General features: G+C 43.3%; 1 pseudogene; it reads right to left on the bottom strand.

Annotated features, from left to right (window-relative positions):
• Positions 1-26,603, bottom strand: part of LOC129820191 (syndetin-like) — a 331,482-nt pseudogene that overhangs the window by 295,445 nt on the left and 9,434 nt on the right.

A 26,603-nucleotide genomic window follows, 5' to 3' on the forward strand; every position in this document is an offset into this window, starting at 1 on the left:
GGGAAGGTGAGAGGGTGAGGTCAAAAGAGGAGAGGAGTGGAAAGAAGGAGGCAGAGAGGAATGAGTCAAAGGTAGACATGGGGAGGTTAAAGTCACCCAGAACTGTGAGAGGTGAGCCGTCCTCAGGAAAGGAGCTTATCAAGGCATCAAGCTCATTGATGAACTCTCCAAGGGAACCTGGAGGGCGATAGATGATAAGGATGTTAAGCTTGAAAGGGCTGGTAACTGTGACAGCATGGAATTCAAAGGAGGCGATAGACAGATGGGTAAGGGGAGAAAGAGAGAATGACCACTTGGGAGAGATGAGGATCCCGGTGCCACCACCCCGCTGACCAGAAGGTCTCGGGGTGTGCGAGAACACGTGGGCAGACGAAGAGAGAGCAGTAGGAGTAGCAGTGTTATCTGTGGTGAGCCATGTTTCCGTCAGTGCCAAGAAGTCGAGGGACTGGAGGGACGCATAGGCTGAGATGAGCTCTGCCTTGTTGGCCGCAGATCGGCAGTTCCAGAGGCTACCGGAGACCTGGAACTCCACGTGGGTCGTGCGGGCTGGGACCACCAGGTTAGGGTGGGCGCGGCCACGCGGTGTGAAGCGTTTGTATGGTCTGTGCAGAGAGGAGAGAACAGGGATAGACAGACACATAGTTGACAGGCTACAGAAGAGGCTACGCTAATGCAAAGGAGATTAGAATGACAAGTGGGCTACACGTCTCGAATGTTCAGAAAGTTAAGCTTACGTTGCAAAAAAATAAAAATAAAATACAAGATCTTATTGACTAAAATGATATAGTACTGCTGGCTGGTGAAGTAGCCTGGCTAGCAGTGGCTACGTTGTTGAAAGTGAAGCTGGCTAGGTAACCTCGACAATTTCACTAAATTTCTCTAAACTACACAATTATCATGGATACAAGGACAGCAAAGACAACTAGCTAACACTACGCTAATCAAGTCGTTCCGTTGTAATGTAAGTTTCTACAGTGCTGCTATTCGGTAGAAGTTGGCTAGCTAGCAGTGTTGGCTAGGTAGGAGGACGGCAGCGCGGCAGGCGAAAAATAGCTGGCTAGCTAACCGATAATTACTCAAAGCTACACAATTATCTTAGATACAAAGATAGCAAAGAAAACTATGTAGCTAGCTAACACTACACAAGTCAAGTCGTTCCGTTGTAATGTAATCGTTTCTACAGTGCTGCTAATCGGTGGCTAGCTGGCTAGCTAGCAGGGTTGACTACGTTACGTTACGTTACGTTAGGGCGAGAATACCTGGCTAGCGAACCTCAGCGAACCTTGATAACTACACAATTATCACCGATACGAAGACGGCTATGTAGCCAGCTAAGTAGCTAGCTAAGATCGAACAAATACAAATCAAAGATAGCAAAGACAACTGTGTAGTCAGCCAACACTACACTGATCAAGTCGTTCCGTTGTAATGCACTCGTTTCTACAATGCTGCTATTCGGTGGCAAGCTGGCTAGCTAGCAGTGTTGGCTACGTTGCGTTACGTTAGGGCAAAAATAGCTGGCTGGCGAACCTCAATAACTACACAATTATGTTTGATGCAAAGACGGCTATGTAGCTAGCTAAGATCAAACAAATCAAACCGTTGTACTGTAATGAAAATGAAAATCAGACCGTTGTACTATAATGAAATGTAATGAAAAGTTATACTACTATTCGGTAGACGGTGGACGTTTGCTAGCTGCTGGGCAGATAGCAGTGTGGACTACGATAGGCGACGAAATACGATAATTACGCAATTATCTTTTATACACAGACGGCTAAGTAGCTAGCTAAGAAGAAATTGCTAAGGTTAGACAAATTAAACCGTTGTACTATAATGAAATGTAATGAAATGTAATGAAAAGTTATACTACCTGCAGAGCGAATGCAAATGCGACCGCTCGCTCCAAACCGGAACCGGAAATATTGACCATGCCTCCATAGACAAAGTTCTATGGTAAGCATGCCCTACAGAAGGACCCTAGCTAGTATGCGGAATAGGTGCTCGAGTTCGTCGGTCCACAAGGCTGCGCCAGTAACGCCAGCTGGTGTGCAACGACCGGTGGTGGTGAGTATAATCTGAGATACTGGAATATAATGACCTCTGATGTAACTTAGCTAACGACGTTAGATAATTTTATGCTGTTTATGTAGGTAGTTATCATTTGATAAACTGAGGCAGGTTAGCTAACGTTACCTATCGAGGCAGGCAAGCTAACTTTATATCTAACATTAGCGTAGCTAGCTAGCTAACAAGCTAGCTAGATAAGGGAGAGAGGTTGTTGTCCTGGCACCACACTGCCAGGTCTCTGACCTCGTCCCTATAGGCTATCTCGTCGTTGATCAGGGCATTCGGCAGGTTACCTTCGCTTCTTGGGCACAGGGACTATGGTGATCTGCTTGAAACATGTAGGTATTACAGACTCGGTCAGGGAGAGGTTGAAAATGTCAGTGAAGACACTTGCCAGTTGGTCATCGCATGCTTTGTGTACACGTCCTGGTAATCCACCTGGCCCCGAGGCCTTTGTGAATGTTGATCTGTTTAAGGGTCTTGCTCACATCGGCTACGGAGAGCGTGATCACACAGTCGCCCAGAACAGCTGGTGCTCTCATGTAGGGCTGTAGCTGTCACAAAATTTCGTCAGCCGGTGATTGTCAAGCCTATAACTGTCGGTCTGATGGTAATTGACCGTTAATTAACATAAACACAGTTAGGGATTTAAAAAGTTGTAATAAATCCATCTAATATAGCCTACACCTTCACAATAAATCCATTTATTTTAGACAGCTTTAAAGAAACAAGAAAATGTTGTCTATTTCAGAAGAACAGAATAGCATACTCTGAGCTGTCCTTATGTTAGGTCCTGATCTGGCTATGCCATATGGCTGTGGGCTACACTAGTTCATTTAACAGACAAGATTTGCTTAGAATTCCGTGGCATTATTTTATAGTATGAAAAATACAATTGAACAAAGCTAAATTAAAAAAGAAAGGATATTTTCTCCACACGATTTGAGGGAGTGCACACATGGCTATTCTGTGTTGAGCGTTTAACAAAGAAATAGGTATTCCTAAATGCTTAATTTAGAGTTATAGAATGTAACTTTAGTTGTTATACAAACGTTGGGTTATATGTTTTGATTTTAATACATTGTAAGGCTGTATGATGCGACTCTAATGATGATTTGAAAAAAGTTGCTTGAAAAGCAAGAGCTCTGCTTAGTTTTTCTGCAGCGGCATTCCCTTTGTGTGGCCGAAATGCACCCTAAAGAAATCCATGCCTTTTGCGGCCAGTGGCCCTTGTGCTCCGAAGCACCTCTCACAAGGCTCTCGATCACGTGATCGGGTGTTTCTCACAGGCTACAAGTGAAGACAGACACTCCGGGGACGCAACTGCACGCGTCCTTATCCAATTCCGAGGTGCATATTTAAGATATTGGAAGAACTGTCCACATTTACTTTTTGTCAGCCAAAAAGATGAGTAGTCCTAACGAATAGCAAAAGCACTAGCCTATGTCAATCTACTATCCCCCATAGTACAAAAGTGAACCTATTCAATTCTGTGCGAGAAATAAATATTCCAAACATAGTCTGGGACAGTTGTGGGATGCGATAGATCCCAAATTAACGCAATGAGGTTGATGCAACAGACAGTTTAGCTTAAAATGTTGGTAAACTATAAGGCTATTTCTTCACATTAATCGTGCAGCAATGCACACATGGTAGTAGGCTATAAGAGCGAATGTTCCATTAGTGGAAAACACCATTATGAAATCTGCAAATGTGATATTGCATGTAATGCTTTTATTGTGAAAATTATCTTCTACACCCATTGTAAATAGGATTAATGTGATTAATTTTAAGAAGTTATTTGTCCACTTTAGTTGTGACACAAACCTTACCAAAACATATAGGCCTTTGGGCTAGGCTACATGAGGTGTAGGCCATTCTTGAACATGGGGTGAGACATTGTTACTAATTTGTAAATAAAGCCAGTTTGTAAGTTTTTGGTTTCTCTCCCTCTAAAAATAGAAATAAATAATTCTAAATAACAATCATCTCATGGGTCTTCCAGTCACGGGCATTGAACCAACATCTGTAGCAACGCAATTTGCACTGCTATGCAGAGTCTTAGACCGTTGCGCCACTGTACGATGTGACTGGTCAGGAGTGGACTACAGTACTACAGTAAGACCAAAATAAAATGATAAATAATAATAAAATAATAATAAATAAATAAAATAATAAAAACCTTAGTGTAACAACAGTTTTAGTAAGTAATACTGAAGTTGTGCACAATTATCAGTTTCTATTTAGGTTTATGTCACCCATTCATTGTCAGTTAGAGACACAGTAGGACCCAAAAGCATAATAAGTCCTCTAACTCCCCCTTGCGCTGGTCTGGACGCAGGGTACCGTACTAAACCACAAATACCTCTAAGTCCAGCAGCAGAATCGCAAAACTTTTAGTGGAGCAACCACTGCATGTGGAGCAGTAGCAGCAGTGTATGTGGAGCAGTAGCGGCAGTGTATGTGGAGCAGTAGCGGCAGTGTATGTGGGGCAGTAGCAGCAGTGTATGTGGAGCAGTAGCAGCAGTGTATGTGGGGCAGTAGCAGCAGTGTATGTGGAGCAGTAGCAGCAGTGTATGTGGGGCAGTAGCAGCAGTGTATGTGGAGCAGTAGCAGCAGTGTATGTGGAGCAGTAGCAGCAGTGTATGTGGAGCAGTAGGGGCAGTGTATTTGGAGCAGTAGCGGCAGTGTATGAGGGGCAGTAGCGGCAGTGTATGTGGAGCAGTAGCGGCAGTGTATGTGGAGCAGTAGCAGCAGTGTATGTGGAGCAGTAGCAGCAGTGTATGTGGAGCAGTAGCAGCAGTGTATGTGGAGCAGTAGCAGCAGTGTATGTGGAGCAGTAGGGGCAGTGTATTTGGAGCAGTAGCGGCAGTGTATGTGGGGCAGTAGCGGCAGTGTATGTGGAGCAGTAGCGGCAGTGTATGTGGAGCAGTAGCAGCAGTGTATGTGGAGCAGTAGCAGCAGTGTATGTGGGGCAGTAGCAGCAGTGTATGTGGAGCAGTAGCAGCAGTGTATGTGGAGCAGTAGCAGCAGTGTATGTGGAGCAGTAGCAGCAGTGTATGTGGGGCAGTAGCAGCAGTGTATGTGGAGCAGTAGCAGCAGTGTATGTGGAGCAGTAGCAGCAGTGTATGTGGGGCAGTAGCAGCAGTGTATGTGGAGCAGTAGCAGCAGTGTATGTGGTGAGTTTGAAAGTGTGACTGTGTGTGTGGCATCAGTACGCTCGTGTGCGCATGTGTGTGTATGGGCGTCTATAGTGTGTGCGTGTGAATGTGTGTTGTGTAAGTATGTGTGAGTACTGGTATCGTCCCAGCCGTAGAACACACACACACACACAAATATATACAGACACAAACACACACACAGCTAGGAACATGAGGTTCCAGAGCCAGTTCGATGCCCAGTACACAGCTCCACACTGAGGGGGCGTTGAGACATTGTTTTATGGACGGAGGACGGGGTGGGGTGTTGACTAGGTTGAGTAACTAAAGCTCTGAACAGATGGTAGACTCTGTTCAACTGCTGTGCTCATTCACTCGTTTGATCAACTATGTGTATGAGCGTGTGCGTGAGAGACATAGTGACTGAATTAAGGAATGTGAGATGGAGAGAGTGAGAGAGGGCCTCTGAAAATCAACAATCATATTTATTTTAATCAAATTTAAAAAATACTATTACCTCTAAGGGGGTTATAGATTACCTCTAAGGGGGTTATAGATTACCTCTAAGGGGGTTATAGATTACTTCTAAGGGGGTTATAGATTACCTCTAAGGGGTAACAGAGAGCAAAAACAGTTTCTGATTATGATGATTCAGTTTGTGTGTAAGATGTACGTTATCTGTGCTCCTCAGCAGTTCAGTGAGAGTGGTAACTTCACTCACAGCACAAAACCAATCCCATCGCACTGGGGATCCAGAAAGAATGCTCATCCCTGGTACAGAGACAATTCTCCTCCTCACTCAAACACAATAAATCTATCTGTCTCCAAAAAAAACATCCAAACCAGGAAAAAGCAGATGTGTGGAAAAGACCTAACCACCTGCAGCCGCCCACATGACCAGAGATTAGCCCTCCAATCACCTGTGATCTGACAGAGCCAAACAGCAAGGTATAATTCACATGTAATTGACTGGTATGCAGAGTAGAGTTAATAGCCCAATTATCCGGCCACACGCCTCATACATTTTAGCTGAGAGCTGTCAATCAGCCAAAACTGCTCAGTAGCAGTCGGAAATGGAACCATATTCTCTATAGAGTGCACTACTTTTGACCAGAGCTCTATGGGATAGGGCATAAAACAGTAGTGTGGTGTTCGGACACTGCATAGTGTCAGCGTTTTTGGACACTGCCTAGTGTCAGCGTTTTTGGACACTGCCTAGTGTCAGCGTTTTTGGACACTACCTAGTGTCAGCGTTTTTGGACACTGCCTAGTGTCAGCGTTTTTGGACACTGCCTAGTGTCAGCGTTTTTGGACACTGCCTAGTGTCAGCGTTTTTGGACACTGCCTAGTGTCAGCGTTTTTGGACACTGCCTAGTGTAAGTGTTCTTCACCAGCTGCAGTTAGGGGTTTAAAAAGCTAACCGGCAATCATATCAAATTCAAAATCAACCAATCCTCGAGCTGGAGATAAACAGTGGGCGATAAGTTGGCCTACACCAGTGCAGCTTCCTAATATTTATCTCAATCATATACACTGACTGAGAAGTTTCTATGTCAACTAATTGAGGTGTAAAGGAACATTTTGTGTAGAGCCGTGGTGGTGTAGTGGTAACACTCATCGCTACGCGTTACTTGTCCTATACAACTATCTGTCGGTACGTGTCACTTGTCCTATAGAACTACATGTCGGTACGTGTACTTGTCCTATACAACTACCTGTCGGTACGTGTCACTTGTCCTATACAACTACCTGTCGGTACGTGTCACTTGTCCTATACAACTACCTGTCGGTACGTGTTACTTAGCCTACAACTACCTGTCGGTACGTGTTACTTGTCCTATACAACTACCTGTCGGTACGTGTTACTTGTCCTATACAACTACCTGTCGGTACGTGTCACTTGTCCTATACAACTACCTGTCGGTACGTGTCACTTGTCCTATACAACTACCTGTCGGTACGTGTCACTTGTCCTATACAACTACCTGTCGGTACGTGTCACTTGTCCTATACAACTACCTGTCGGTACGTGTCACTTGTCCTATACAACTACCTGTCGGTACGTGTCACTTGTCCTATACAACTACCTGTCGGTACGTGTCACTTGTCCTATACAACTACCTGTCGGTACGTGTTACTTGTCCTATACAACTACCTGTCGGTACGTGTTACTTGTCCTATACAACTACCTGTCGGTACGTGTCACTTGTCCTATACAACTACCTGTCGGTACGTGTCACTTGTCCTATACAACTACCTGTCGGTACGTGTTACTTAGCCTACAACTACCTGTCGGTACGTGTTACTTGTCCTATACAACTACCTGTCGGTACGTGTCACTTGTCCTATACAACTACCTGTCGGTACGTGTCACTTGTCCTATACAACTACCTGTCGGTACGTGTCACTTGTCCTATACAACTACCTGTCGGTACGCGTCACTTGTCCTATACAACTACCTGTCGGTACGTGTCACTTGTCCTATACAACTACCTGTCGGTACGTGTTACTTGTCCTATACAACTACCTGTCGGGACGTGTCACTTGTCCTATACAACTACCTGTCGGTACGTGTCACTTGTCCTATACAACTACCTGTCGGTACGTGTTACTTGTCCTATACAACTACCTGTCGGTACGTGTTACTTGTCCTATACAACTACCTGTCGGTACGTGTCACTTAGCCTACAACTACCTGTCGGTACGTGTCACATGTCCTATACAACTACCTGTCGGTACGTGTTACTTGTCCTATACAACTACCTGTCGGTACGTGTCACTTAGCCTACAACTACCTGTCGGTACGTGTCACATGTCCTATACAACTACCTGTCGGTACGTGTCACTTGTCCTATACAACTACCTGTCGGTACGTGTTACTTGTCCTATACAACTACCTGTCGGTACGTGTCACTTGTCCTATACAACTACCTGTCGGTACGTGTTACTTGTCCTATACAACTACCTGTCGGTACGTGTCACTTAGCCTACAACTACCTGTCGGTACGTGTCACTTAGCCTACAACTACCTGCAGGAGATTGGGGTTCAATCCCCAAGTCCACTGTTTCTCCTACTTGACCGTCTCCCCCTTTTAGCTACTTACTGATTTTTTTTATCAATCCTATTCTTTGAGGGTTTGAGAGGCAACATTTTCAGGTTCATAAGCCTGCCAGAGAGACAGGGAGTGAGGAAGAGGACTCTTGGGCAGCGGAGGCATCACCTCAGTGGACAGCTACACTAAGCCTACCAGGATGCAACTGTCAGTGTGGAGGCGATGGCAGGAAGAAGTAACTAATTAGAAATCAATTAAACATGGTCTCCCTTCTCGTTAATGAGGGTAAACACACAGCAATCTGATGATTACTGTTCTGCTGCCAGTGTGTGTGTGTGTTGCTGAAAAATAAAAAATACTTGAAAAATCTTCATAAGGAAATGAACTTGAGATTGTCCCACTTCAGTTTGGGAGATAGGCCTACACACAACAACTCTAAAGTTGCAGCAGTACTGTGTCACCAGTACAATCAAATCAAAAGCAGCCATACACAAAATCGAATCAAATCACGATCAGGCCTCTAACGAGCAAGAAAATTATTTGCCATAATAGTTCACACTGAGCTTAAGTTCTATCATTTCTCTCATGACCTAAACGGCCCAACATCAGCCCCAAGTAGTGATTTCATACAATACAGCCAGACCACTTTACCAGTATTCCACCAAATTAGATTTGTATAGGTCGTTAAGGGGAGACAGACAGTGGTGATGTACATCAAGCAGGCTATTTAAAGACTGTCTTCGTCCCAAATAACATCCTATCCCCTATACAGTGGATAGTATAATAACACCATATTCCCCAAAAGTAGTGCACTGTGTAGGGAATAGGGTGTAATTTGGGAAGCAGACAAAACTGGAGCCCAGGAGGAGCCCTGGTCAATAACACTTACTGTCCTGAGGCTCAAAGCACACTGCTGGCTGGCCCCTCTTCCTCAATCCATACTGCCGGCCACTTCCTCCTCTTGATAGTCCTGGATGAATCCATATTGGATGAATCCAATCTATCCTGATGGTCCTGGATCAATCCATCCTGATGGTCTTGGATCAATCCATCCTGATGGTCCTGGATCAATCCATCCTGATGGTCCTGGATCAATCCATTCTGATGGTCTTGGATCAATCCATCCTGATGGTCCTGGATCAATCCATCCTGATGGTCCTGGATCAATCCATCCTGATGGTCCTGGATCAATCCATCCTGATGGTCTTGGATCAATCCATTCTGATGGTCCTGGATCAATCCATCCTGATGGTCCTGGATCAATCCATCCTGATGGTCCTGGATCAATCCATTCTGATGGTCCTGGATCAATCCATTCTGATGGTCCTGGATCAATCCATCCTGATGGTCCTGGATCAATCCATCCTGATGGTCCTGGATCAATCCATCCTGATGGTCCTGGATCAATCCATCCTGATGGTCCTGGATCAATCCATAATCACTTTGGGATCAGATGTTTGTCTATTGTGAAGACCTGGCCATCTACCTTCAGGCTGCGCTCAAACCCAACAGCCCACCCAGCACTCCATTCTGCCTACCTCTGGTCTCTTTGCAACTCCCGCTCAGCCCAGTCCAAGCTCTTCTCTCTCCTGGCACCCCAATGGCGGAACCAGCTTCACCCTGAAGCTAGAAGAGCAGAGTCCCTGCCCATCTTCCAAAAGCACTTTAAATAATCCCCCTCCTCACCTTGAAAGCCCCCCCCCGCCCCCAAATAAAATAAAATAATAATCTCCTGAGCCAACACTTGCACTTGACAGTCCTCCTCACCCCACCCCCCTTTCAAGCTCTGACTTAGCTACTTCAATGAGGAAAAGTTAGAGATGCATGCACACACACACACACCTATGCACCCAACATATCATAAATCAGTTTATCACTTGAACGAAACCCGGCACTCGGGTAGTCAGTTAACAAGCTGTATATAGGCCTAGCTATGTGCTATGTATAAAAGAGTCCACCATATATACATTCCATATTATGAAAAGCAGTGAGATCCCAACAGTAATGGTAACTGTCATGTTATTATAATACATTAGATTGTCAAACAAGATCCACAATAATACTAAGAGAAAGAATAGCAATCTACAGGAATACAAGTACTAGGAATACTAGAAATAATACTAAGAGTACTAGTAATAATAGGAGGAATACTAGGAATTTACTGAAATACTAGGAATACTAGGAAGAATACTAGGAATTTACTGAAATACTAGGAATACTAGGAGGAATACTAGGAATTTACTGAAATACTAGGAATACTAGGCGGAATACTAGGAATTTACTGAAATACTAGGAATACTAGGAGGAATACTAGGAATCTACAGGAATAGCAGGAATACTAGGAGGAATATGATGAGGAATACTATGAGGAGCACTAGAAATATTAAGAGGAATACTAAGAATCTACAGGAATACTAGGAACACTAGGAAGCTACAGGAATACTAGAAGGAATACTAGGAAGCTACAGGAATACTAGAAGGAATACAAGGAGCCTACAGGAATACTAGAAGGAATACTAGGAAGCTACAGGAATACTAGAAGGAATACAAGGAGCCTACAGGAATACTAGGAATCTACAGGAATACTAAGAGGAATACTAGGAATCTACAGGAATGCAAGGTCCTACTAGGAATCAACAGGAACACGAGAAGGAATACTACGGGAACTAGGAATACTAGGAGGAATACTAGGAATCTCCAGGAAAAGTAGGGAGACTAGGAGTACAATAATTCCTAAGCGGAATACTAGAAGCAATACTAGGAATCGACAGAAATACTAGGTCCTACTAGTAATCTAAAGGAATACTAGGAGAAAGAGGAATACTAGGAATCTACAGGAATAGTAGGAATACTAGGAGTACTAGAAATACTAAGAGGAATACTCAGAAGAATACTGAGAATCTACAGGAATACTAGGAATCTACAGGAATACTAGAAATCTACAGGAATACTAGGTCTACTAGGAATCTACAAGAATACTAGGAGGAATACAAGGAACCTATAGGAATACTAGGTCCTACTAGGCATCAACAGGACTACTAGGAGGAATACCAGGAATACTAGGTCTCTACAGGAATACTAGGCCTCTACAGGAATACTAAGTCCTACTAGAAAACAACAACTACTAGGAGGAATACTAGGACACCTAGGAGGAATACTAGGACAACTAGGAGGAATACTAGGAGGAATACTAGGACACCTAGGAGGAATACTAAGACTACTAGGAGGAATACTGGGACTACTAGGAGGAATACTAGGACACCTAGGAGGAATACTAGGACAACTAGGAGGAATACTAGGAGGAATACTAGGACACCTAGGAGGAATACTAAGACTACTAGGAGGAATACTGGGACTACTAGGAGGAATACTAGGACAACTAGGAGGAATACTAGGACTACTAGGAGGAAGACTAGGACAACTAGGAGGAATAGGAGGACAACTAGGAGGAATAGGAGGACAACTAGGAGGAATAGGAGGACAACTAGGACTACTAGGAGAAATACCACGAGGAATACTAGGACTACTAGGAGAAATACTACGAGGAATACTAGGACTACTAGGATAAATACTACGAGGAATACTAGGAATCTTAAGGAATACTAGGACTACTAGGAATCTTAAGGAATACTAGGACTACTAGGAATCTTAAGGAATACTAGGACTACTAGGAGAAATACTACGAGGAAAACTAGGACTACTAGGAATCTTAAGGAATACTAGGACTACTAGGAATCTTAAGGAATACTAGGACTACTAGGAATCTTAAGGAATACTAGGACTACTAGGATAAATACTACGAGGAATACTAGGAATCTTAAGGAATACTAGGACTACTAGGAATCTTAAGGAATACTAGGACTACTAGGAATCTTAAGGAATACTAGGACTACTAGGAGAAATACTACGAGGAAAACTAGGACTACTAGGAATCTTAAGGAATACTAGGACTACTAGGAATCTTAAGGAATACTAGGACTACTAGGAATCTTAAGGAATACTAGGACTACTAGGAGAAATACTACGAGGAAAACTAGGACTACTATGAATCTTAAGGAATACTAGGACTACTAGGAATCTTAAGGAATACTAGGACTACTAGGAATCTTAAGGAATACTAGGACTTAGAAACAGATTTTCTTCCTTTACAGTCAGAGCATGACAATGTGGATGACAATCATACAGCAGACAAATAATTAACTAAGAGATGAGCCATGGCCAACGATGTGTCAAAGCTGCCAATTTTGCTGCGGGAGAATAGGGCCTCAACACCACCCCGACCTCCCTATACAACAGCAGTCATGTAAGTTTATCCAAAGCTACGAATATGTGATTGAGAGAGGAAACAATCCCTCTCCCTATACTTGTCTTGCGTAACTCTCACATGCACACACACATTGAATCAAAACAAATACACTGCTCAAAAAAATAAAGGGAACACTTAAACAACACAATGTAACTCCAAGTCAATCACACTTCTGTGAAATCAAACTGTCCACTTAGGAAGCAACACTGATTGACAATAAATTTAACATGCTGTTGTGCAAATGGAATAGACAAAAGGTGGAAATTATAGGCAATTAGTAAGACACCCCCAAAAAAGGAATGGTTCTGCAGGTGGTGACCACAGACCACTTCTCAGTTCCTATGCTTCCTGGCTGATGTTTTGGTCACTTTTGAATGCTGGCGGTGCTCTCACTCTAGTGGTAGCATGAGACGGAGTCTACAACCCACACAAGTGGCTCAGGTAGTGCAGTTCATCCAGGATGGCACATCAATGCGAGCTGTGGCAAAAAGGTTTGCTGTGTCTGTCAGCGTAGTGTCCAGAGCATGGAGGCGCTACCAGGAGACAGGCCAGTACATCAGGAAACGTGGAGGAGGCCGTAGGTGGGCAACAACCCAGCAGCAGGACCGCTACCTCCGCCTTTATGCAAGGAGGTGCACTGCCAGAGCCCTGCAAAATGACCTCCAGCAGGCCACAAATGTGCATGTGTCTGCTCAAACGGTCAGAAACAGACTCCATGAGGGTGGTATGAGGGCACGACGTCCACAGGTGGGGGTTGTGCTTACAGCCCAACACCGTGCAGGACGTTTGGCATTTGCCAGAGAACACCAAGATTGGCAAATTCGCCACTGGCGCCCTGTGCTCTTCACAGATGAAAGCAGGTTCACACTGAGCACATGAGCACATGTGACAGACGTGACAGAGTCTGGATACGCCGTGGAGAACGTTCTGCTTCCTGCAACATCCTCCAGCATGACCGGTTTGGCGGTGGGTCAGTCATGGTGTGGGGTGGCATTTCTTTGTGGGGCCGCACAGCCCTCCATGTGCTCGCCAGAGGTAGCCTGACTGCCATTAGGTACCGAGATGAGATCCTCAGACCCCTTGTGAGACCATATGCTGACACATGCACATTTGTGGCCTGCTGGAGGTCATTTTGCAGGGCTCTGGCAGTGCACCTCCTTGCATAAAGGCGGAGGTAGCGGTCCTGCTGCTGGGTTGTTGCCCACCTACGGCCTCCTCCACGTCTCCTAATGTACTGGCCTGTCTCCTGGTAGCGCCTCCATGCTCTGGACACTACGCTGACAGACACAGCAAACCTTTTTGCCACAGCTCGCATTGATGTGCCATCCTGGATGAACTGCACTACCTGAGCCACTTGTGTGGGTTGTAGACTCCGTCTCATGCTACCACTAGAATGAAAGCACCGCCAGCATTCAAAAGTGACCAAAACATCAGCCAGGAAGCATAGGAACTGAGAAGTGGTCTGTGGTCACCACCTGCAGAACCATTCCTTTTTTGGGGGTGTCTTACTAATTGCCTATAATTTCCACCTTTTGTCTATTCCATTTGCACAACAGCATGTTAAATGTATTGTCAATCAGTGTTGCTTCCTAAGTGGGCAGTTTGATTTCACAGAAGTGTGATTGACTTGGAGTTACATTGTGTTGTTTAAGTGTTCCCTTTATTTTTTTGAGCAGTGTATATATATAAAAAAATGTGATTACTGATCAATCAAAATAAAATCAGCAAATAACATGTTTTGTCACATGCGCCGAATACAACAGGTGTAGACCTTACCGTGAAATGCCGAATACAACAGGTGTAGACCTTACCGTGAAATGCCGAATACAACAGGTGTAGACCTTACCGTGAAATGCCGAATACAACAGGTGTAGACCTTACCGTGAAATGCCGAATACAACAGGTGTAGACCTTACCGTGAAATGCCGAATACAACAGGTGTAGACCTTACCGTGAAATGCCGAATACAACAGGTGTAGACCTTACCGTGAAATGCGGACTTACTAACCAACACAGCAGTTCAAGAAATAGAGTTTAAAAAATATTTACTAAATAAATGTAAGTTAAAAATGTAATTAAAAGTAACACAATAAAATAACAAGTCTATTTACAGGGGGTACTGGTACTGAGTCAATGTGCGGGGGTACATGTAAGGTAGGGGTAAAGTGACTATGCATAGTGGTGTGGTTTCATATAAGCCCTTGGGCTTCCAACCACACCTATACACTTTTTTTTTTTTTTTTTTTTAACATGTATTGTTGTCTATCACTAATAAATAAATAAAATAATCACATCAGTGAAAATTTCACCCAACCAATCAGAGGACAAGACAGAGCTATTATCGTACATTATCATACCAACAGGAAGTGTCTAGATGTAGTTTGCTAGCTAGGGGATGACTTGTAATTCAGCAAATGATGAGCTACTTCCTAGGGGTGACGAGGTCGATCTGGGGCTGGGTTAGCCGGGATAGGGCAGAAGACTTTATAAGGCCCATGGTCATCCTGTCCTGGAATTGACCCCTAGGGGCCTAAGGCTGGCAGCCAGCTGTCTGCTCTGTTAAAGAGCTCTGTCAGAGTGTTCTGTACACAGGGGCATCCCTGGGGGCAAGGGGTCTCTTAGTTCTCATCCCGTTACCACCATTAATAATGGCTTTGGCCCTGCCTCACTCGCTGAATAGACAGCTCTGCTGCTCACCTCTTCAGCTTACCGCTTCAGACACCATGGAGGGAGTGAGAGAGGGAAGAAAAGGAGGTAGGAAGGACACTTGGAGAGGGAGAAGGAAGAAAAGGAGGGCAGTTGAAAAAAAAGAGGGCAGGGAAGGAAGGAGGAGTGGAGGAGTGAGGGATTTCGAAAATACTGTAATTTCGAAAATGATTCTAAAAATAGTGCCTGTGCTGGCTAGCTCTCTGTCCTCCAGGCCTGGATGACCTTCAGAGAACCTCTGCTATAATGATGATGCCCTTTTATCAACACTGAACAAAAATATGCTCCCATGTTTCAAGAGATTAAATAAAAGATCCCAGAAATCTCAAAAATATTGTGCAGAAATGTGTTTACATCCTTGTTCGTGAAGCATTTCTCCTTTGTCAAGATAATCCATCCACCTGACGGGTGTGGCATATCAAGAAATGTATTAAACAGCATGATCATTACACAGGTGCACCTTGTGCTGGGGACAATGAAAGGCCACTCTAAAATGTGCAATTTTGTCACACAACACAATGCTACATATGTCTCAAGTTTTGAGGGAGCGTGCAATTGGCATGCTGACTGCAGGAATGTCCACCAGAGCTGTTGTCAAAGATTTTAAATGTTCAGTTCTCTACCATAAGCCGCCTCCAACATTGTTTTTGAGAATTTGGCAGTACGTCCAACTGGCCCCAATGTTGATGTCAACGTTGTGTACAGAGTGCCCCATGGTGGCGGTGGGGTTATGGTATGGGCAGGCATAAGCTACGGACAACGAACACAATTCCATTTTATCGATGACAATTTCAATGCACAGAGATACTGTGACGAGATCCTAGGGCCGATTGTCATGCCATTCATCTGCCGCCATCACCTCATATTTCAGCATGATAATGCACTGCCCCATGATGCAAGGATCTGTGCACAATTCTTAGAAGCTGAAAATGTCCCAGTTCTTCCATGGCCTGCATACTCACCAGACATGTCACTCATTGAGCATGTTTGGGATGTTCTGACGTGTATGACAGCGTGTTCCATTTTCCGCCAATATCCAGAAACTTTGCACAGTCATTGACAGACCTGCCAACCCTGTCCAACTTTTTAGAGTACCAGACGCGTGAGGCAAATTGGCGATTCAACTCGCAAATCTTGTGCAAAGGCATTTTAGAAGTGTCAGCTAATACCTGACACTCAGTCATTCTTCATCGCTCAGTCTTCTAAACTCCCGACTCCATTTAATGCCAAGATGTTTATATTTATTTTTGATTATACTTTTGTAATACTTTTTGTGATGTGGATTATAATTAAAGTTAGTCTCAAGTTGCGTGATCCTACAACTAATGGAACACAGAAAATACAACTAATGGAACACAGAAAATACAACTAATGGAACACAGAAAATACAACTAATGGAACACAGAAAATACAACTAATGGAACACAGAAAATACAACTAATGGAACACAGAAAATACAACTAAGGGAACACAGAAAATACAACTAATGGAACACAGAAAATACAACTAATGGAACACAGAAAATACAACTAATGGAACACAGAGTTAAATGTATAACACACTCGCACAAATGCGACCAGTCATTTTTCATATTTGAATTTAATCTCACACTAGCAAATGCACGTGAACTGCTGGTACTTTAGAGCCCACTGAATGTCCATCTTATGTTCGCTAAGGTTAGCTTGAAACAATTAGTGTTTACCTGTCCACAACACACAGTTGCGAAAAGGGATTTGTCCATGTGTTTACGTACAGCTAATGTTCGGCAAACTCAGCATCACAACAAACAGGAGGGGCAGACACGGGGTAGCTACGTTGAATAATGATGGAGATCAATACACGTCCGTTGACACAACTCCGTACATGTCTGTGTGTTGCAGCTCGAGAATCGGGATGTTAGATTTACTCAGTGGATTTATTTTTTATTTAAAAAATATTTTTAAATAAGGCCTTATTCATTTCTGCGTACCTATAACGCGGATCCCGTACCTGCGTACATTGACAGAGAATTGTGTAGCTGGTACGCAAAATGCGTGCATGTTGGCAGGTCTGCATTGAAGAGGGAACAACATTCCACAGGCCACAATCAACAGCCTGATCAACTCTACGTGAAGGAGATGTGTCGTGCTGCATGAGGCAAATGGTGGTCACACCAGATACGGACTGGTTTTCTGATCCACACCCCTACTTTTTTTTATTTTTATCTTTGACCAACCGATGAATATCTGTAGACCCAGTAGGACTGGTCGACTGATTGGTCCATAGGCTGTTGGTCGACAGAGAATTTTTTTGTCTGGCAGTTGCAAAAAAAAATGTATAATAATAATGTCACGTCTTGATTGACGCCTGTCTCAGTGGACTAAGCCATTGTGGAGGCCGCAGGGATGGCACATCAGTATCACCAGTACAACATTTACCTTTCATTTACATTTCTAATCTACAATGTTCGTTTGGTTACCGTCATTTCTGTTAATGCAATCAATATACATCATTCCAGTCTTTTACAGTTCTCATTGTCAAAGTAGACACTTTGTCTACAGAGTGCACAACCTACACTTGTGAGAAACAAGATTGTTTATTTCACTCCAATTTATTCATTGTGTTTTGTTTGGAGCGCTCCTGGCAATCTTGAGGAAGGACGCACACCTGATTACACATAGAAGTAGGCCTAGGCTACCTGGCCTGTGCACAAATGTAGGCCTTAAATGTGCCCATTAGGGGATCCGATGGTATTTCTGATTGTCTTAACTCACCACCACTAATGACTTGTGGAGCTTCTCAAAGTAATTTTTCTTCACCTCAAACAGCAACTTGGCTGGACCAAATTGATACAATGTTTCAAGTTCCTTGCAGAGAGGCCATGCATAGCAAATTGTATTTATTCTTATCAGGATATTTTCTACCTGCAGGCTGCAGTGTTTTTATTTGTTAGCTTCATGTAGGCTATTTTTACATACCTGGCAATGGAAATAGAAGTTAGTTTTAGATTTGTAGAATTTTCATTTAGATTTAATTTTCATGAATCGCATGACAATGATTTTGAGTTATGAAGACTTTATTATAAAATAAATGAAACTGTTCCACAAAAATGTGCATATGAAAATCATAACTGGCACGCAGATTTGTAGAAATGGTAAATTGGCACTTCAGATGGGAAAGGTTGCCAACCCCTGGTGTAGCCTATTACTGGCAACTTCGGCAGCGTAATGGCAGAATCTGCAAAGGCCAGCAGCGCAGGAGAAGGTTGTTGATCTCTGCCTCCCTCTTGAGTCATTTGTGTGATCTTAATTATTTAATCACAGTGTGCTTAAATCAGACATGCTCTGTAGCCTACATATAGTTGATTTTATTAAAACACCTAGGGTGGGTTTATATATGGAAAAATACACATTTTTACATTTCGACCAGTCGATTGTTCCAAAGAACAGGGACAGCCCTAACTCCCAGTCATGTGAAATCCATAGATTAAGGCCTAATGAATATATTTCATTTTCCTGATTTCCTTATATGAACTGTAACTAAGTAAAATCTTTGAAATTGTTGCATGTCGTGTTTCTATTTTGGTACAGTATAATAACTCACTGGGCCTGCAGCAGATACACTACTGGATACAATACACTAACTAGAGTTTTAAAGCCATCTTTCTGAATATAACATGCCAACATCCACTTGGGATTGGTGAAAGGCAATGCACTTAAGAGGAGTTTGCACTTCTCCAATATGCAATTAACAGGAGTCGACTGTACGTACATTACCATGCCCAGGCTGAAGCAATAAGCTTAGGCTTCACAGAAATTATATTAAATATTAAATTGGTGATTATAAATGTAGTTTTGTTAGTCCTATTACATAGAAACATACTGCATGTAACTATTGAATTACTTGTTTTGAACACGGGAGATGTTGTGTTTGCCTTCAAAGTGCACTGATACAGTAAAATGGCATAGCTATTATCACCATAATCCAAGTATGTGAGTGACTGTCCCTATGCTGCTCATCTCATCTCCTGCACTCACCGCTGCTTGTTGTCTCTTCAGCTTGTTTCTGTACTCCAGCTCCTGCAGGTTCAGCTCAGTTAAAAGCATTGTTACAATACAAGAATACAAAGCTCATACCAAGAACTTCTTAGAAGAGAAAGACATTTTGTGGAGCGCAGCTTTGGTGTGTGGAGTGAACCACCTGCCAGAAAACAAATCAAAGTTGCTTTATTGTGGAAACCGAACTGAAATCCAAATACCAGCAGCTCAGAGCAGTGCGGGATTTCGTTTGATTTGATTATTTTAGTGGCTAATCCTAATTCTTTTAGTTTCTTCAGCTTCGGCTCTCTAGTTCGCTTAAGTAGCATTTATTCAAAGAGCTTCCACTGTCTTCTGTCAACTAACTTCTTCGTTTGAAAAGTAGAGGGAAAAAGTCACAGAATTGTATTCCACACATGCTTAGATGCATAATAAATGTAATTAAAATCAGGGATCACTACTTTATCGGTAAACAAGCAAGGGGAAAACAGCAGCGAAGAAGCCCCGAGGATGATGGGTAATTGCTTTCCCCTTGGCTGAAAGTCTCATTTTCTAATCTGAAAGGTTGTTGTTGTTGCGACACTCGGCTAAATCTAATGAGATTTCACACCCTTCCTCCGCGAGTGGATAATCCATCAATCTGGAAGTCATCGGCATGTGAGCAGGAGAAGACGCCAGAGTGACGCTAGAGTAGATACAGCTCCGTCAAGGGGGGAGAGGAGTCCCCCATAACGAGTTTGGGAACAAGGGGGAGGGAGGTGTAGGCGGGGAGGCCAAAGTCGCTGTAACTAGTTAGTGTAAACCCCGCAGAGCCCCCAAATTGTGGAACTAGTCAGTGTAGTCCCCGTTGAGGCCCCAAGTTGTGGAAATAGTCTGTGTAGACCCCACTGAGGCCCCAAGTCGTTTAACTAGTCAGTGTAGACCCAGCTGAGGCCCCAAGTTGTGTAACTAGTCAGTGTGGACATCGCTGAGGCAACAAGTCGTGGAACTAGTCAGTGTAGACCCCACTGAGGCCCCAAGTCGTTTAACTAGTCAGTGTAGACCCAGCTGAGGCCCCAAGTTGTGTAACTAGTCAGTGTGGACATCGCTGAGGCAACAAGTCGTGGAACTAGTCAGTGTAGTCCCCGCTGAGGCTCCAAGTCGTGGAACTAGTCAGTGTAGACCCCGCTGAGGCCCCAAGTCGTGTAACTAGTCACTGTAGACCCCGCTGAGGCAACAAGTCGTGGAACTAGTCAGTGTAGTTCTTCCGATGGCATTGAAGAGTACACCACATCAGTCATTGGCTTCATCAATAAGTGCATCGAGCACGTCATCCCTACAGTGACTGTACGTACATACCCCAACCAGAAGCCATGGAATACAGGCAACATCTGCACCGAGCTAAAGGGTAAAGCTGCCGCTTTCAAGGAGCGGGACTCTAACCCGGAAGCTTATAAGAAATCCCGCTATGCCCTCCGACGAACATGCAAACAGGCAAAGCGTCAATACAGGACTAAGATTGAATAGTACTACACCGGCTCCGATGCTCGTCAGATGTGTCAGGGCTTGCAAACTATTACAGACTACAAAGGGAAGCTTTGAGGCAAGTAACACAAACATGCATGAGAGCATCAGCTGTTCCCGACGAATGTGTGATCACGCTCTCCGCAGCCGATGTGCGTAAGACCTTTAAACAGGTCATTATTCACAAGGCCGCAGGGCCAGACAGATTACCAGGATGTGTACTCCGAGCATGCACTGACAAGTGTCTTCACTGACATTTTCAACCTCTCCCTGTCCCAGTCTGTAATACCAACATGTTTCAAGAAGACCACCATAGTCCCTGTGCCCAAGAACACTAAGGTAACGTGCCTAAATTACTACTGACCCTTAGCACTCACGTCTGTAGCTATGAAGTGCTTTGAAAGACTGGTCATGGCTCACATCAACACCATTATCCCAGAAACCCTAGACCAACTCCAATTTGCATACCGCCCCAACAGATCCATAGACAATGCAATATCTATTGCACTCCACACTGCCCTTTCACACCTGGACAAAAATGCTATTCATTGACTACAGCTCAGTGTTCAACACCATAGTGCCCTCAAAGCACATCACTAAGCTAAGGACCCTGGGACTAAACACCTCCCTCTGCAACTGGATCCTGGACTTTCTGACGGGCCGCCCCCAGGTGGTAAGGGTAGGTAACAACACATCCGCCACACCGATCCTCAACACGGGGGCCCCTCAGGGGTGCATGTTCAGTCCCCTCCTGTACTCCCTGTTCACTCATGACTGCACGGCCAGGCACGACTCCAACACCATCATTAAGTTTGCAGATGACACAACAGTGGTAGGCCTGATCAGGAGGAGGTCAGAGACCTGGCTGTGTAGTGCCAGGACAACAACCTCTCCCTCAATGTGATCAAGACAAAATAGATGATTGTGGACTACAGAAAAAGGAGGACCGAGCACGCCCCCATTCTCATCGACGGGGCTGTAGTGGAGCAGGTTGAGAGCTTCAAGTTCCTTGGCGTCCACATCATCAACAAACTAAAATGGTCCAAGCACACCAAGACAGATGTGAAGAGGGCACAACAAAACCTATTCCCCCTCAGGAAACTGAAAAGAATTGGCATGGGTCCTCAGATTCTCAAAAGGTTCTACAGCTGCACCATCGAGAGCATCCTGACGGGATGCATCACTGCCTGGTATGCAACTGTTCGACCTCCGACCGCAAGGCACTACAGAGGGTAGTGTGTATGGCCCAGTACATCACTGGGGTCAAGCTTCCTGCCATCCAGGACCTTTATACCAGGCGGTGTCAGAGGAAGGAAAATTGTCAAAGACTCCAGCCACCCTAATCATAGACTGTTGTCTCTGCTACCGCATGGCAAGCGGTACTGGAAGGCCAAGTCTAGGTCCAATCATCTCTGCATCACTCCAACAATCAGGCCTTTATGGTAGAGTGGCCAGACGGAAGCAACTCCTTAGTAAAAGGCAGATGACAGCCCAATTGGAGTTTGCCAAAAGGCACCTAAAGGACTCTCAGACCATGAGAAACAAGATTCTCTGGTCTGACGAAACCAAGATTGAACTCTTTGGCCTGAATGCCAAGCGTTACGTCTGGAGGAAACCTGGCACTATCCCTACGGTGAAGCATGGTGGTGGCAGCATCATGCTGTGGGGATGTTTTTTAGTGGCAGGGACTGGGAGACTAGTCAGGATCAAGGGAAAGATGAACAGAGCAAAGTACAGAGAGATCCTTGATGAAAACCAGCCAGAGCCCAGAACTGAACCCCCAAAAAACAACTCTAGAGAGATATGAAAATAGCTAAGCAGCGACGCTCCCCATCCAATCTGACAGAGCTTGAGAGGATCTGCAGAGAAGAATGGGAGAAACTCCCCAAATGCAGGTGTCATAGCTTGTAGTGTCATAACCAAGAAGACTTGAAACTGTTATCGCTGCCAAAGGTGCTTCAACAAAGTACTGAGTAAAGGGTCTGAAAACCTATGTAAATGTGATATTTCAGTTTTTTATTATTAATACATTTGCAAAATTTCTAAAAAACATTGTTTTGCTTTGTGCTCATGGGGTATTGTGTTAAGATTGATGAGGGGGAAAAAAATATTTAATCGCTTTTAGAATAAAGCTGTAACGTAACAAAATGTGGAAAAGGTCAACGGGTCTGAATACTTTCCCGAATGCACTGTATATATACACCCAGTGAAGGCAAATAACCTTCAGTGTTCTTTGTACCCCAGAGTGTAATGGGGATTTTAGAAAACAACAGCCAACAAAAGCTAACCCAGTCATATCAATCCCTTTTAATTTGTTCCAACTGTTTAGCATTGACATTTAAATGAATGATGCTTCTGTATAATTTTTCCATTTTGAAAAATGTCTCTGTGCTGTTGCAAACTAAATGCTAGCTAGATGCAAGAGGAAATCATGTTTAATAAAAGCATACAGTCTTAGATTTAAAAAATGGGTTCTATATAGAACCTTTTGGTCAATTCAAAATATAACTGCCATTCAAAAACAAACTGCCATTCGAGCATGACCACACAAGAGGACGCTGGTTAAACCAACTTGCAAGTAGCCTACCAATAAAGACATTATTTTTTCAATGTATTAAGGTAAGCAACGTTGATTATTTAATTCAAATAAATGTAGCAAACTAACTTAGCTAGCTAAACAGAAAAAGTTAAGCTACTTTAAATGTGCCACTTTACAAGCTAGCCAGCTAACTCATTCAAATAAAACATTTTTATTATGGGATATGCCAAACAGAGTTACAGACCCAGCCTGACATTGGCTATAAACCTTTTCTACTGGCTGTGAACCAGTTATACTGTTAGCAATGAGGCGGTTTTAGGAAGCCAAGTGTGTGCAGATCACCCTGCACTATCAGCTTAAACATAAATATCACTTGTCTACCTCTGATAAGCCTCCCAGTAAAGCAATAAAAACAATCAAGAATCCCAGAAGTGGTAAATAAAGCCTACATGAACAGGATCCATGAAATCAAAAACTTGCTAGTAACAGATAACATTCATATCCTGACAATCTCTGAAACTCACTTAGATAATACCTTTGATGATACAGTAGTAGAAATACATGGTGATAACATCTATAGGAAATGCAGAAATGCCAATGGGGGTGGTGTTGCAGTTAATATTCAGTCATATTCCTGTAAAGCTTAGCGAGGATCTCAAGTCAAATTCTGTTGAAGTAATATGGCTACACCTAAAACCCATTCTTGTAGGAAGTTGCTGTAGACCACCAAATGCAAACAGTCATTATCTGGATACGCATGAAATGCTTGATAATGTATGTGATATCAACAGAAAGCTACATTTTCTGGGTGACCTAAATATTGACCGGCTTTCATCAAGATGCCCACTGTTTCAAACTGTAACTAGTGCCTGCAACCTGGTTCAGGTTATCAGTCAACCTACCAAGGTATTTACAAACAGCACAGGAATGAAACCATCCACATGTATTGATCACACCTTTATCACACCATTGGATTTAGTGGTCATAAAACAGTAGCCATATCTAGGAAAACCAAAGTTCTAAAGACTGGGCCTAAGCTAGTGCATAGGAGGTCATACAATAAGTTTTGTAGTGATTCCTATGTTGAAGAAGGAAAGAATATTTGCTGGTCTGTGGTGTTTAATGAGGAGCAACCAGACACTGCACTTGACGTATTTATGAAATTTATGCACCCTTTAAGAAAATGACTGTAAAAACTGTTAAATCACAGTGAATTGATAAGGAATTGAAAATGTGTATGGGTGAGAGGGATGAGGCAAAGGAATGTCAAATAAGTCTGGCTGCACAGCTGATTGGCAAACGTACTGTAAATTGAGAAATCATGTGACTAAACTAAACAAAAAGAAGAAACAGTACTGTGAAACAAAGATAAATGATATAAAGAAGGCTTTGGAGCACCTTACATTAAACTTTGGGCAAAAAGACAAACTTGGCTCCATCATTCATTGAATCAGATAGCTCATTCGTCACAAAACCCACTGATATTGCCAACTACTTCAATGATTTTTTTCATTTGTAAGATTAGTAAATTTAGACATGACATGCCAGCAACAAACGGACGATATTGTCACTCCTATTGGCCGTCTCTTCAATCTAAGCCTACAGGAAAGTGTGTTTCCTCAAGCCTGGAGAGAAGAAAAAGTCATTGCGCTTCCCAAGAATAGTAAAGCACTGTTTACTGGCTCAAACAGCTGACCAATCAGCCTGTTACCAACCCTCAGTAAACTATAAGATAAAACTGTGTTTGATCAGATACAATGCTATTTATTATTGGAGCCAAAGCACAGAGAATCTGGCTGCACATTTTAAATCATGGGCAATAAAGGTAAAACACCTGGTAAAAACACCAGGTAAAAACACCAGGTAAAACACCAGGTAAAAACCTAGGTGTCATTTTCGATTCTGAACTCCATTTTGAATCACACATTAGGGATGTGACAAAAATAGCTTTTTACCACCTGAGGAACATTGACAAACTGCAGCTGTTTCTATCTCAGGCTGATACAGAGAGACTCATCCATGCTTTTATTACAAGCTGGTTTGACTACTGCAACGCTCTCCTGTCTGGTTTATCCAAGAAAGCCATTGGTCAACTGCAAAACAAACAGATTGCTGCAGCAAAGGTACTGACCAAGACCAGACAGAGAGCACACATTACACCGGTTTTAAAGTCTCTGCTCTGGCTGCCTGTGACATTTAGAATACATTTTAAGATTATTCTATTGGATTTTAAATCAACCCATGATTGTGCACCCCAAAACATATCAGACATGCTTTTGAGATATGTACCAAGTAGGTCCCTCAGGTCCTCTGGCACTGGCCTTTTAACTATCCCAAAGCCTAGGACCAAGAGGCATGGAGAGTCAGACTTTAGTTACTATGCCCCCAGCCTCTGGAATAGCCTGCCAGAGAATCTGGGGGGGGGGGACATATTTGAAAGAGATCTTAAAACACACCTTTTTCGCTTTGCGTTTCCTTCGGGTGCTTTTGTAGTTGTTCAGTTATTATTATTATTATTTAGTTTTTTTATCCTCATGTTTGTTGTGTAGTTTTTATTTTCTTCCTGTGAAGCGCATTATGTTACCTTCATGTCTGAAACGTGCTATATAAATAAAGCTTGATTTGATTTGATTCACAGTAAACTAATTAACAACAGATATTCAACACGTTCATAGCGAAGGGCATTCAACATGTACGGCACTTACACAAATGACTCATGATTGGCTGAGAGAAATTGATCATAAAAAGTTGGGGCTGTTTTGTTAGACTTCAGTGCAGGTTTTGACATTCTAGATCATAATATGCTGAAACTTGTGTGCTATGGCTTTACATCCCTGCTATATTGTGGATGGAGAGTTACCTGTCTAACAGAACACAGAGGTTGTCCTTTAATGGAAGCCTCTGCAACATAACCCAGGTAGAGTTAAGCATTCCCCAGGGCAGGTGTCTAGACCCTTTACTTTTTTCACTCTTTACTAATGACCTGCCACTGGCTCAACACTGTACATGTCAGCTACCACAGCAAGTGAAATCACTGCAACACTTAACAAAGAGCTGCAGTCAGTTCCAGAATGGATGGCGAGAAATAAGGGAGTCCTAAATATTTCAAAAACTAAAAGCATTGTATTTGGGACAAATCATTCACTAAACCCTGAATCTCAACTAAATATTGTAATGAATAATGTAGAAATTGAGCAAGTTGAGAAGACTAAACTGCTTGGTGTAGGGCTGACCCCATTTAGTTAACTGGTC

Source organism: Salvelinus fontinalis, chromosome 22, assembly GCF_029448725.1.
Source record: "Salvelinus fontinalis isolate EN_2023a chromosome 22, ASM2944872v1, whole genome shotgun sequence".
Classification (NCBI taxonomy): domain Eukaryota; kingdom Metazoa; phylum Chordata; class Actinopteri; order Salmoniformes; family Salmonidae; genus Salvelinus; species Salvelinus fontinalis.